This window comes from Erigeron canadensis, chromosome 4 (assembly GCF_010389155.1).
Source record: "Erigeron canadensis isolate Cc75 chromosome 4, C_canadensis_v1, whole genome shotgun sequence".
Lineage (NCBI taxonomy): Eukaryota > Viridiplantae > Streptophyta > Magnoliopsida > Asterales > Asteraceae > Erigeron > Erigeron canadensis.
In genome coordinates, this window is record NC_057764.1 from 19,641,727 (window position 1) to 19,654,440 (window position 12,714).

A 12,714-nucleotide genomic window follows, 5' to 3' on the forward strand; every position below is an offset into this window, starting at 1 on the left:
GTATGCTAAAGTAATTTATTTTAAAGGTGGTAGTGTAGTTATTTTAAGGGTTGAAGGGTTTATGTTGTAAATTATTTCATTAAAGATATTGTAAGTATATTAGTTTGAGATGTTTAAATTAATGAATAAAAAAAATGTATTTTAGATAATTTGAAGTTGTAATTTGTAAAAAAAAAATAAAATAAAAAATGTTAGTGCTTTATAGAAGTATATAAGTATACATATATATAAGTCAATTATATATCCCTCCAATTTTAAATAGTAGTTTATACAAATGTGATTGAAAGGTAAATTGATCCAATGATCAGACTTAATTAGTAAACCGAGACGAAAGCATGCGTGATGTGGCAGGAACAGTAGTTGCGATGATGGTTGTAGCGGTGTGGTATTGCCGGCAACGAGCGATGGTGGCGTGTGGTTATTGATATATAGGTAATTGATATAAAAACGGTAATGTATTTTTTTCAAGAGTTGAAAAATAAATTTAGTAAGTTATTTAATTAAGGACATTTTTAAGTATATAAGTTTAGCTATTATCCTTTATTTATATGCATTTTCAATGGCTTTATATATATATACTAGGTTTTATATATATATACTACGTGAAACCCGTGCGTTCTACCGGTCTAAACATAATCCATCTTTGATGATATATATGAAGTGTTTTTACTTTATACCAAAGTGAGGATTTGTAATAATTGAAGTTGAGTTGGATGCTTATGAATACTAAGTACTATTACACACAAATATAAATATTAATAGTTGTGGACCTTTAAATGACGTGGAATTCATAAAACATTAAGATGATTCAATGAAAGGCAAAAATATAGTAAACCATTAAAACAAAAGTGTGAAGAACTTTTAAGTATCCTCGTGAAAAACAGAATAACAGATACATGATAAACCATGTTAACTGCGGAAACTGTTTCTCATAGCAATCGTGAGTCCTTATCCTGTTGCCCCAGCCCAAACATCAACTTCGCAATTCCCATATAGCGGTTACTATGACCTACAATAGGAAAATGCTATTCTCATTAAACTACACCAAAATGACAACCTATCATACTTGGTTAATCAAGTCATGCAACACATTATAAACACATGAGCCAATTTATTCACAACCATGAATTACTTGCTAATGATCATTGGTGTAAAGTTGGAATCTTGGTGCATATAGAACTCCAATAAATGGTTTAAGTGTGCTCCAAAAAAATAGCCATACACAGTTAATTAAAATAGAATCATTATACTTAAACTATATTTAAACTTTGGTTATTTGAACCACAGATGTACTAAATTCTATATAAAATATAGTCTATTTTTTCCTGTCTCATTTTAATTGTCTTCGATATTCGTAATCTGTTATATAACTAATCACTTAGTGTAGTACTTTTGACTGGATTTTCTAGTTTGTCTGTAACTAATTACTTAGAAAGTTTTATTCTCAATACAGTGAAAGAGACAATTAATCACTTGATAACAGAATGAAAGACAAACAATACCTAGTAGGATGGATGGAATATATAGGGGGGTGGGGGGTGGTTTATGCAGTCATACACTCACAATTGATCGAAACAAAATTTACATCATGCTAATGAAATATAAAAATGTAGCAAGGCAAAAGGAAAAAAATTTACCATGGAAGAGATACATCTATTCTTGTGTAGTTGCAGCATGGGAGTTCTCGACATTGGATCCAATATCATCTGGAAACAAAGTGATAAGCCATCAAATGAACCTATATGAAAAAGTTAATATAGAGTAAGAAAGGCGAAGTAGATCATACTTACCAATCATGGTTCCTTGCTCATGCACAAAAAACAACATTATACAGTATTACAGGTGTGTTGCACAATTTTATCTTATCTCACTGATTCTTCTTAACAACAATCATAGAACTATATATAAATAAAATTTATATAATAATAAAATACATGTTCATATAGCTTAAACTATAATATTAACAAAGCAAAAGGTATTAGACCTTACTACAAAGAAAAAGTTTCAAAATGATAAGATACATATGTATATAAAGTTTGATGCCATGTCGTTGAACTGCACTTTAAAAAAAAAAAAAGTAAGACATGATTTCAGGTAAAGAATATGAAGTTTAGAATACATACAAAGAGGCTCAATTAAATAGAGAGTCAGGTAGGTTGTGTGACAGGTTCGGGTTGTACGGCTAAACTTTAGTACGTGTCAAAACTCAAAACAGCTTGAGTCGGGTTGATACCACACTTTGACTTGCTACAATCTTTCATTGTGTTTGCTCACTAAAGCTACGAAATGATCATGCGCTACTTATTTTAGTTAACTTTGTTGTGATACAACACTACCAACCCAATAATAATTTAACGCCCACCGTATCCCAACCAAACATTTTTGGTATCTCGACCACCACTACTATTTGCAGCGATAGTCGCTGCAAATAATGCGGGCCCCCTGTCTGTAATGACAAATCTGACAAAATAATAGCGTGTCCCCTATCAGTATTCGCTGCAAATAGTTGGATATGGACAAAACACCACTATTTGCAGCGATAGTCGCTGCTAATAGTCTGGTTGAATTACTAAAAATCTGGTCGGGATACCAGCCGCCTAATTTAACGGATCAAGACTGCCACCTCTTAAATATCATAAATCATTTACTTCAAGAAATATCACTTTCCTGATACAATATCATTTTCGTGATCATATCTAAAAAAACGACTAAATTTTTTTTTAATATATAGAGAAAAAGAAGAACTGTATCAACCCAACCCGTTTCAAGCTGTAGCAAAAGATGACCCGTTATGGCCAGTTACCTAACCTGTCAGCCCACCCATTTTGTCATCTCAATGAACAACATACGAAGAATCAAAAAGAAAATCATGAAGCCGGTTGAGTTCTGTACCATTCTTCGACTTCACACAGGTCAATGTCAAAAATCCAACATTCTCACTACAAAACCATCATGAGATGGGTGAAGTGTCAAACAAAGCAACAAATACTTGCGATACGTCAAGTGATCTTCAAGAATATCTAGCAGTCTGGTCATCTATAACATTATAAGAGTTAAGAGTAACATCACCAAAGGTTCTACAAACTAAGTGATTAATTTGGTTTGAACTGATATGTACATCTAATAGGTCGAAAGGGCCAAATTAAAAACTTTAGTTAAAAAATAGATTATTCAGTATTCATAAACATGTACGAAATCTTTTGACAAAAAACTGTTTCAAAGAAAACCCCAAAAAATACCTCTTTTGACATGTTATCTAACCGAGCTAGCCACTCATTTTCTACCTATATGAAGCATACCAATGAGCAAATGACTTCACATGCTGCGAAAAAGATATAAACCACATAAAGTAGGTGAAACCCGTGCGTTGCACAAGTCTATTCTATTTTATAACTAATTCATCGTAAATTAGTAGCTAATACATTCTAATTGAATCAACACGGATGCATTATGTAGTGATTATTATAATTAAACTTCAAAAATCTCTATATTCATGCGCATTAAGTGGAAGAACATACTCCATAATGTGATTAAAAGTGTTAGATTTTAAAATGGCACTAAAAAGTAATACCAAAACCATATGAACAGATCATTTAGACTCATTGCATATAAAATATCAATTTGGGATGGATTTCATCTCAAACGAAGTGGCCCAAAGTTCACATCAATAAATACAACATCTTAGCTTAGTTACTCGAACTTGTAGATTGCTAATTTACTAATAGTACTTTTGTTATCATAAATAGCATATAAAATATATATTCACATTCAAAACAATCACCTATTTAGCCCTATCCGAATTTTCACTCTAAAATATCAATGACACCAGAATTACCATTTTGTAATTAAAAGCTACTTAATGTTACAGATTTAACACTTAAACACGATAATCACAAATTCAGTTTTTTTACATACGATGCAAAAAAGTTCAACGAAACTATAGACAATCGCAATCAGAAACGAATATTACGTTTATAAGAATATCTATATATCTATATATATCTAAAAGTTCTATCAAGCAAGTGAAAAAATTGACGTATTATTGACGATTTATCGATTGATACTTAATAGATGTAATTAGGTTCCTTTAGAATATTTAATGTGCAAATATAAATGATTAATATATGAGTTAATAATATAGGATATAAGATGAGTTAATAATAACCAAATACCAGTAAATTAAATATTAAATCATAACGTCTTAAGTAAAATAGTAAATAAATGTTTACTTTAGGTTACTGATTGAATCAACTTCCATTCCATCTTCTCATCCCCTAACAGTAGTATACAGACTATACATCCACGCACATTAACACACATACGCATAACACATTCTATATCTGACCGAAGAATTCATTAAACACCAGTCCTTGATGCAACTCGGAGCCTCCTTTGATTGATCACTAGCACACCAGAGGGACACTAATTACATGATGTTTCGAAATCGGATTTTTAATTATGCTTTCATCTTCACCCGGAGTTGCTTCTTTATTCTCCTAATAAACAGGTAAGTCGGATTTTTTTTATTTGTTTTTAAATTTTGCAAATATTCACTGTTGTTCCTAATTTATTTTAATTTAATGTTACATGGTTTTGCTAGAAGGGAAAGGAACTCCCGATCAAAGGCATATCTTGGTGTGTTTGTGGGTGTGTGTAAGGAGAACTTTACAATAATTCAAACAGTTATATGCTACAAATAGTTCTGATTATATTGTTGATTATGATGATAATATTTTCTATTATATATATATATATTTTTTTACAGGAAGATTAAAGAATGAAGAATGAAGAAATTGAGGATTTTGGCATGAATAACAAGAAGTTTGGGGTTGTCTTTTCTTTTTCTATTTCTAAAGATAACATTGTTTTTATTCTTCTATTTTTTCTATTAACCAGACTGGTTTATTGGTTGGGAATCTCAGGTCTGTGATATTCGTTTAAGATATGGGGTATGTTTGTTGATTTTTTTGGTTTTTATATACAGTTTCTTGAATCCAAGATTGTAGTTTCAAGTGTAGATGTTGGTAGATGATAGTTTGAATAGTGAAGATGGATAATTAGAGTCATATAGATTTAGGGTTTGTTTGACTATTTCTGAATATTCGTTGATTAAATCGAGTTTTGGAGTTTATTTGTTATGGATCATTTATAATTTATACTAACTAATATTGTTTATATTATTTTGTTTTGTAGGTTTAGACATGGATTAAATTTATGGTGGGATTTGCAGTTACAAATTTGGAATATGATCGAGGTAATCTTTTGTTTTTTAAATAAGGCTTCCAACCCATCGTGTTTTTTGTAACTGGAATATGAAGCTTGCAACCCATCGTCATCTCTTGGAATGGGGTCATGATAAAAAATACAAGGTCGCTTCCATTTATATGTCATGCATATTTCTGTGGTTTGTTGTCCAATTAACTTTTGATGATGTGGTTTTTCCCCAATTTAGTTGTTTATGATTGAACTTATTTACAATATTCCGGTTTCTATGTTTTTGCGAATGATCAAATGCTTAAATTTATATGATTAGAGACGGTGGTAATAAACATGCAAGGCCGAACCAAAAGTGAACTCACGCTTAACCAAGTGGACACCACAACAAACAAATAGGACATGCAAAAAAGTATTGACCAACATAACCATCCCATTAACACCCATGTGCAGTAGCTGCAAAAACGTCACTACCAAGGGAGATGGGAGTTTGAAACCAATTGTTCCAATCTAGAGCCACAGATGATGCATTTAAAGGTATGTTTCAGTCACATAAATGAGAAAAGTATAAGTGAATAAAACTTAAATTAATCTTCTTTTTTGCTTGATAATTTAATATCTTTCAATGTTTGTTATATGGATGATCATTTCAAGACACAAAGAGATGCTGACATGCCACAACTCAAAGGCATGTACCATTGACTCCCATCATCTCTTAGGCTTAAATTAATCTTCTTTTAAAAAAAAAAAAAACATTCATAGTGTATAATATCTAAAACTGTTTTCCTTTTTTTAGGTTCTAACCATGCATACGAGGCTGCTAAGTAATTGACTCCAAAATGAACCGATGGGAAAGCCTTTCCAAGCACACAGGTTAGTGAAGTTTTTCGATCTTATACAAGGGAGTTGGTCATAAATGGGATAAACGATGATATGATGAAGAAAACTTCAAACATGTTGATCAAGTGTAAACAATCTTGGCAACTGAACAAGTTCCAAAACCAGATAGGATTCTTAATTCATGTTCTCTATTAGTTTCGTTCCTTTTTATAAAGTTGTTTAAAAGTAGACATTACTTCACGAGGAAGTTGAGGTACAAACGACCAGGATCTATTACTAATCAAGTATGTTGTAGATGAACCCAAACCACAACCTGTAGATTCAAATGATGTTTCTGAACCTACATTAAACATCTATGTTGAATTATGTTGTTGCATTATTATATTTCGATAAGATGTGACAATAGAGATGGATCCGTAAGTCATTTGTGTTCCTCTGTGCAGTGGTTGGCAGCTTCAGGTGACATTATGGGGATCATTGGGGAATGATATGCTGAAGAAAAAGGAAGACAACCCGTGTGTCTATGCCCTCATCCTCACTTCGATCAGCGCAAAAAAGTTTCTTGGTAAGTTGTCCCATTATTACATAAATGTATTATATTTTTATGCGAGTTGATTGTAATAACTCTTGATGCCTTATAAATTTATTTAGCTTTATTCAGTATCATTTTACTTGTTCACGCCATCTTGAAGTAAAAGTTTTCTGCATACAATGAGCAACATATTCAAGGTTCATCTTGACGTGGTGGATGAAAGCACAAGCACCGTTATGGTTATATTTGACGAACCGACTGAGAAATTGATCAGGAACCAAGTCACTAATATAACAAGAGCAACGGGTATGCATATAGTTCTTGAAATGAATGTTGGCATATCTTTATCTAATAATCTGCTTCCGCCTGTTTTGTGAAAAGCTGTTGAGATCAAAGGGCATACCTACTATCGGTTTGGTGAATGCGAGAGCTTACCTATGTTATATTCGATATCTCTCTTGGATCTATGTTTACCCGTAATCTTTGAAAACTATTCATCTACTCTTGCTGGTCAATAATTTCAGGTGCCTTGATGATTCAGACTAAGAGATTTTGGTTGGTCATGGGTCGGAAGGAGATCCAATTAGAGCCGACATTCCAAAGAATGGAAGGTTTATCTCTTCAATCCTGTGTGTCCCAATAACTAAAGTGTATTTTTCGTTAAAAACAAATAGGTTCGTAGGGTGAAAAATTAGTGTTACTTTCAACTTTGGAAAAGATAGGTGTGAATTTTGTTGTTTACATTACTCATATATATTTTACCATCTGGTACGCAATGTAATTATATGTTATATATCAGTGCGGTGGACGGCAGATTCGTGTAACATGGTGGGTTAAACTGGGGGATCAAATGATAAGAAAAGTTACAGAATCTGGGTTCATATTCGGTGATTCTAACTTGTATGACTGCAAAGAAGATATGGGTAAGTTGGTTTCATACACGTGTTTCTGTTTACGTTGCCTACTATACCACTCATAAAGGTTGTATTTCTACATGTTTTGTAGGTGAATTGGAGGTGCCAAGTTCATCATCAACGCAGATAATTGATGGTGATGATGTGCGTGCACTACAAACCTTCAAATCGGCTCTCAGGTTATATGCATATTAATTTAGACATAACATTCCCCGTCATCTATGGATTGCGAATCTTATGTTGTGGGGGTGTTCCTTTGAGTGGCAGGGACCTAAATCAGGTCAATCTAAATACAATTCATAAAGTCCCAACAGTGAACACACTTGCTGAACTTTTAGAGTGGGGATACGATAGGAAACGTAATTTGTTCCCTGATGAAGAGGTTTGGTTTCCGTTATGGCCTTTACAATAACTGTTGAGTAATTAAACTTATGATTTGTGACCTTTTCTATGTATTTCCTGGCGTAGACGATTCTGTTCAAAACTACAATTGAGATGGTTGTTGTTCGAATAAGGAATGAGTGGTACCTTATCACGTGCACAGTGGCCTGTGTAGGAAGGGCCTAACCAGGGATGATAGTGGGTTCTGGTGTGCAGGATGTAACACAGCTCTGATATATCTGCGTATCAAGGCATATTTGTGTTTGGGTATATTTTTCATTATTATTGAAATCATGGTATAGGCTTATTTGTTATGATGTGTCTTTTAGTCCATTAAAATGATCTTGACCTTGCTTCATGTTGGGTGGAATAAATACTAGGTTTAAGATTGAACTGGATATCAGGGATGAAAGTACATCTACAATTGTTGTTTTATTTGATGAGCCCGGCGAAAGGTTGCTTAGCCGAACATCAAAGTCGTTAATGGATGAAGAGTTGCAGGCATGACCATCACTTTTTACGCGGTTACCTCACTTACAATAATCTTTAAGATGAAAGTGTACCTTCAACATGCCGATCTTTAATGGTTTTTGTAGAGGATGACTCAGGTGAGGTGATGTTGTTATGCCACCTCTTTTGCTGAATCTGATTTGTAGCAAACATGTGTTTGAGATCAAGGGACAGAACTACTCCAATGTTGAAGAGTGTGAGGCTTTCAATTGTTCCCAAGTTGTCATGCCTGTTCTGGTGAGCAAAACAACTGAATGGTCCAGTCACTCCAAAGCCAGTGAAATAATGTTGGCAACATCATCAATAGTTGTGCAGACGTCTGCAAAGATTGCTACACCAGCAAAGAACACAAGATACATTATAAGTCTGTTACATGAACAATCAAAACTTTTGACATTCGGTGAATTTGATACAGCATGACAAGGTTGTTTCTTCATGTAACGAATGCAATAGTAAAAACAACGGGTTCTATCGGAGAATATTACCTTTTGTATCAGAAATATCCAAACACAAACAATTCAGTTATACTTGGACTACCACATTTTGTATAGGTATAACTTGGGTAGAATGTGACATACATGTCATGTATGAAAGAATGGAAAAAAAAAACAAAAAGAAAACTAACGGATTGGCCCTTCAAAGAAAATTACTTCAAACTTAGAAGAGAGTTATAATAATAGAACTACAAATTTTTTTTATAAATGAAACTGGTACTTAAATAAGTTAAATTGCCTTTAGTACTAGAATGAGCAAAAACTGATTAACTTCCTATGCTAATAAGTACTTTTGGTCTGTTCGGCTCCTTACCAGGTGTCTATTTAGAGTTATTAGTTGAGAGTTAGACTTTTCAACCAATATAACATTCTCTTTGTCGTGTCTAATATACACCCACATAATTAGAATACACCAAAAACATTGGCAAGCAACGGCACTGTAGTAATGCAAAGAGAGAGAACAATAACTTTTGAAAGAAAAAAAAATTGGATTTTACAACATTAATAACCCGGCTACTTAACTGCTTTTCATGTTCTTAATGAAAGAGAGCTTAACGGTTAGAAGCGGAATGATTGGACAAAGCCGAAGAGATAGCCTTCATAGGTCACTTAATAAAACCACATTTTGGTACAACACAACAAGAAAAAGTTATTAATAGGTCACGACCAACACCACTATGTTCGGCCGACACAAAACACGAACAATCCGACTTTAATGTATGGATCGGTCCTAGGCATTTTGTAAGTTTGATGGTTCGCGTTTTCGTAGTGTCATACGAAGTGTTCGACCCTTTGACAAGTAATTTTGTTTGACTCTTATGTGCATTATTTTATGGAACTTGGTTTTATAGTCTAATTTGATTTGTTAATGTATAAGGTATTTGTGAACTACGCGTATGTGTACTTTGATTTTAAATAAGTTTGTTAAGGTAATAAGTTCGTTCTTTTAATATACGTCTCCGCATTTGATATTATATTTCAGCTTTTGTCATATTCGTTTACTGGGCTTTTTGCTCAGCCGTATTCATTTTTCTTTCTTATACGACAGGTTATCAGAAGGGCTTTGAGATCGAGATAGTGTGTAGATAGAAGTGGACTTAGCACCCCTGGCTTTAGAGTTGTATTTCAAGCTTTAGAAGTATTTATTTTAGTTTATCAAGTTGACTTTAGTTTGATTTTGAATAAGATTAACGCCTTTTTGTCTTTTAGTTCTTTTGATATCATTTTGTATTGTTTAGAAAATTCCAAACTATCATAAAAAAAAACCGCTAAATAAAAGAAACGTACAAAATAACCCGTGAAGCCCGGCCGTGCAACGCATGGGCCTTCACTCTAGTTATTGAAACAAAAATCATGTCGAAAGCTAGACTACATATATCGGTTATTACTATCTTTTATAGCAATTTATATAACCAAATAAGTTAAGGGCATAAAGACACAAAAAATCAAAACATAAATATGAATTTATCAAAACACAATAAGCAATGATATATTTACTATAAAAAAAAAACTCTGGATGAAGTATGGCAAGATGGTTTGGGGTTAAACTTTGTTGAGACTGAAGAGATACCTGGAAGACAGCAAGAGTGATTCCTAAAAATAATTAACCTTATATGTTTTTAAAATAAAATATACTTCGAAGAAATCCATCTAAATGAAAACCCCCAAATCTCAAATTGTAGGGACTTAAGGTTATTTCTGTGTGTATTTCAAAATTCAACCAACGTAACTGATAACATATAAAATATGGCTTGATTTGGTTTTTTTTTTTTTTATAAAATGATCGATAGATACATACAAATATTAGAGGTTGTTTAAGTATTTTAGAGATTTAGGAAGTAAATAGGAAAGAATTTGGGGATGACTAAATCTCCGTTGATCGATTTGGGGATAATTGTTTTTCAAATTTGTGTAGCAAAAGAATGATGATGTATAAGTGGATTTGATTAGGGATGGAAAATAGTGAGGGATTTGGGGGATTGAAAATATGAAATGAGATAGGAGAAATTAAAAATAGGAAAGGATCGAGTAAAATGGTTGTCATCGATTGGAACTGGAAAAAAACTGTTCCTATATTAAAATTCCATCGAAGGATTCATTATTAACAGCGAGTTTGTCAATTAAAAGCAAAATCTTCGGTGGATCAATTGGTAAAGACGCTTCCTTTGTTAGTGAAGGTTTCGGGTTCGAACCAAAAAACCTATTTTTTAATATAAAGGGTACACTTATGGCTTTTATCCTTATGTGACCCTCCATATCAGCACGTAAAATGCTGACGTGCCATTCGGATCATTTTGGTAACGCCACATTAGAAATTGCTGACGTGGCGGGTTAAGAGAGCGCCAAGTAAGCACTTTACGATAGCTTTATATATATATATATATATATATAGTTCTTTATTATTTTTGAAAGTTCATTCCGAGTTAATCATCTTTCTTTCATGCTTGTAGAGCTAAAAAAAGTGCTAAAACAGACTAAAAATGATTCAAAATGACGTCCAGATGTAGTCAAGATGCTCGCTTTTGGTAGAACGAAATTATAACAAATGCGTGGTTGGTCATGTACTTGGACTATCTAGCTATATAGTGGGCCGATAAAAGTGAGTTTTACGGGCTGAAGTTTTAATTGGGCTTTCTCTCACCTCTAGCTACATAGTGGGCCAATTTGTTGTTGTAGTTGGCAGGTTTTTTTGTTTTTTTTGAAGGGCAGATATTAATTGTGAAAATATATACCGAAATTGCATACGTATAAAACCAGACTAATTACACAAAATTGAAAGTGTTCCACATTCTCGAATTCAATAAAATATTTTTGGCCCGACTTTTAATCCATAAGAAACTAATAAATTTGAATATTTTCAAGTATCTAATGAGAAGATAAAGGAACACCTTGGCAAATCCTTTCGTTTCTTGCTCTCCTCCAAAGTCTCCAGCACGTCACCAAAACAATTGAACAAAATATATCCTTAGCAATCGAAGACAAACCAGAAAAAAAGTGAAGTTTTAACATATACAGATGATGAACCGGTAATGCATAAATAGGAGGTATCCTACACGAAGCACCAATCCCGGCCTTGCTAAATATTAGTGGCAACAACACACGAAGTCAGCAGATGTTCAACATATTCCGGAAACCCATTACAATATGGACGGTTTTATGAAACGAATAGCTTACTTTTATTTTTCTATATATGTAGACAAGATTTTTTATTTTTATATATAATTGCATTATTTTTTATGGATTCGATGTATATAAAAGTTTAATAATGATCGTGTATAGATATCCACTGGGCTAAACATGTATGCTAAAACAACAAGACCATCGGATAATAGAAATTAACAAGAAATTGATCAGAGCACTGGGCTCGAGACAAATATACAAAGGCAGGTATGAGATGTGACATACACGATGCTCGAGTTACAAAGGCATGAGATATAACAAGATCATGCTTGAGATACCGAAATATATATATATATATTATGTATATATATAGGGGTGGGTTATTTATAGTACATGTACTTTTTATAGTACATGTTACACATGTGTAACTTAACTTACACACTTCTTCTTCCTTCTTCCTTCCATTTCCGACCACCACCACGATCATCTCCGACCACCACCATGATCCTCCGGCGACGGCGACCATCTCCGGCGAGAGTTACACATGTGTAACTACAACTTACACATGTGTTAGTTAACTTTCCGGCGAGAATCAGGTTCGTTTTCGGGTGGATACGGTACGGGCCAGAGGCCCTCATCCGTTCTAAACTTAACCGTCAAGGGACGCATATGGGAATCGTATGGATTTGATGGGCGGCGATCCAAGAGA

General features: G+C 33.4%; 2 long non-coding RNA genes across 2 annotated transcripts; one reads left to right on the forward strand and one right to left on the reverse strand.

Moving 5' to 3' along the window:
- Window positions 1–856: 856 nt before the first annotated feature.
- Window positions 857–1,944, reverse strand: LOC122595035. Its single transcript, XR_006323181.1, has 3 exons — window positions 1,791–1,944; window positions 1,638–1,706; window positions 857–1,009 (listed from the first exon to the last, which is right to left on the reverse strand). It is a non-coding gene; the product is annotated as an uncharacterized LOC122595035 (long non-coding RNA).
- Window positions 1,945–7,483: 5,539 nt separating this feature from the next.
- LOC122595152 lies at window positions 7,484–7,784 on the forward strand. The gene is made up of 3 exons (XR_006323202.1): window positions 7,484–7,509; window positions 7,592–7,679; window positions 7,768–7,784. It is a non-coding gene; the product is annotated as an uncharacterized LOC122595152 (long non-coding RNA).
- Window positions 7,785–12,714: the final 4,930 nt, after the last annotated feature.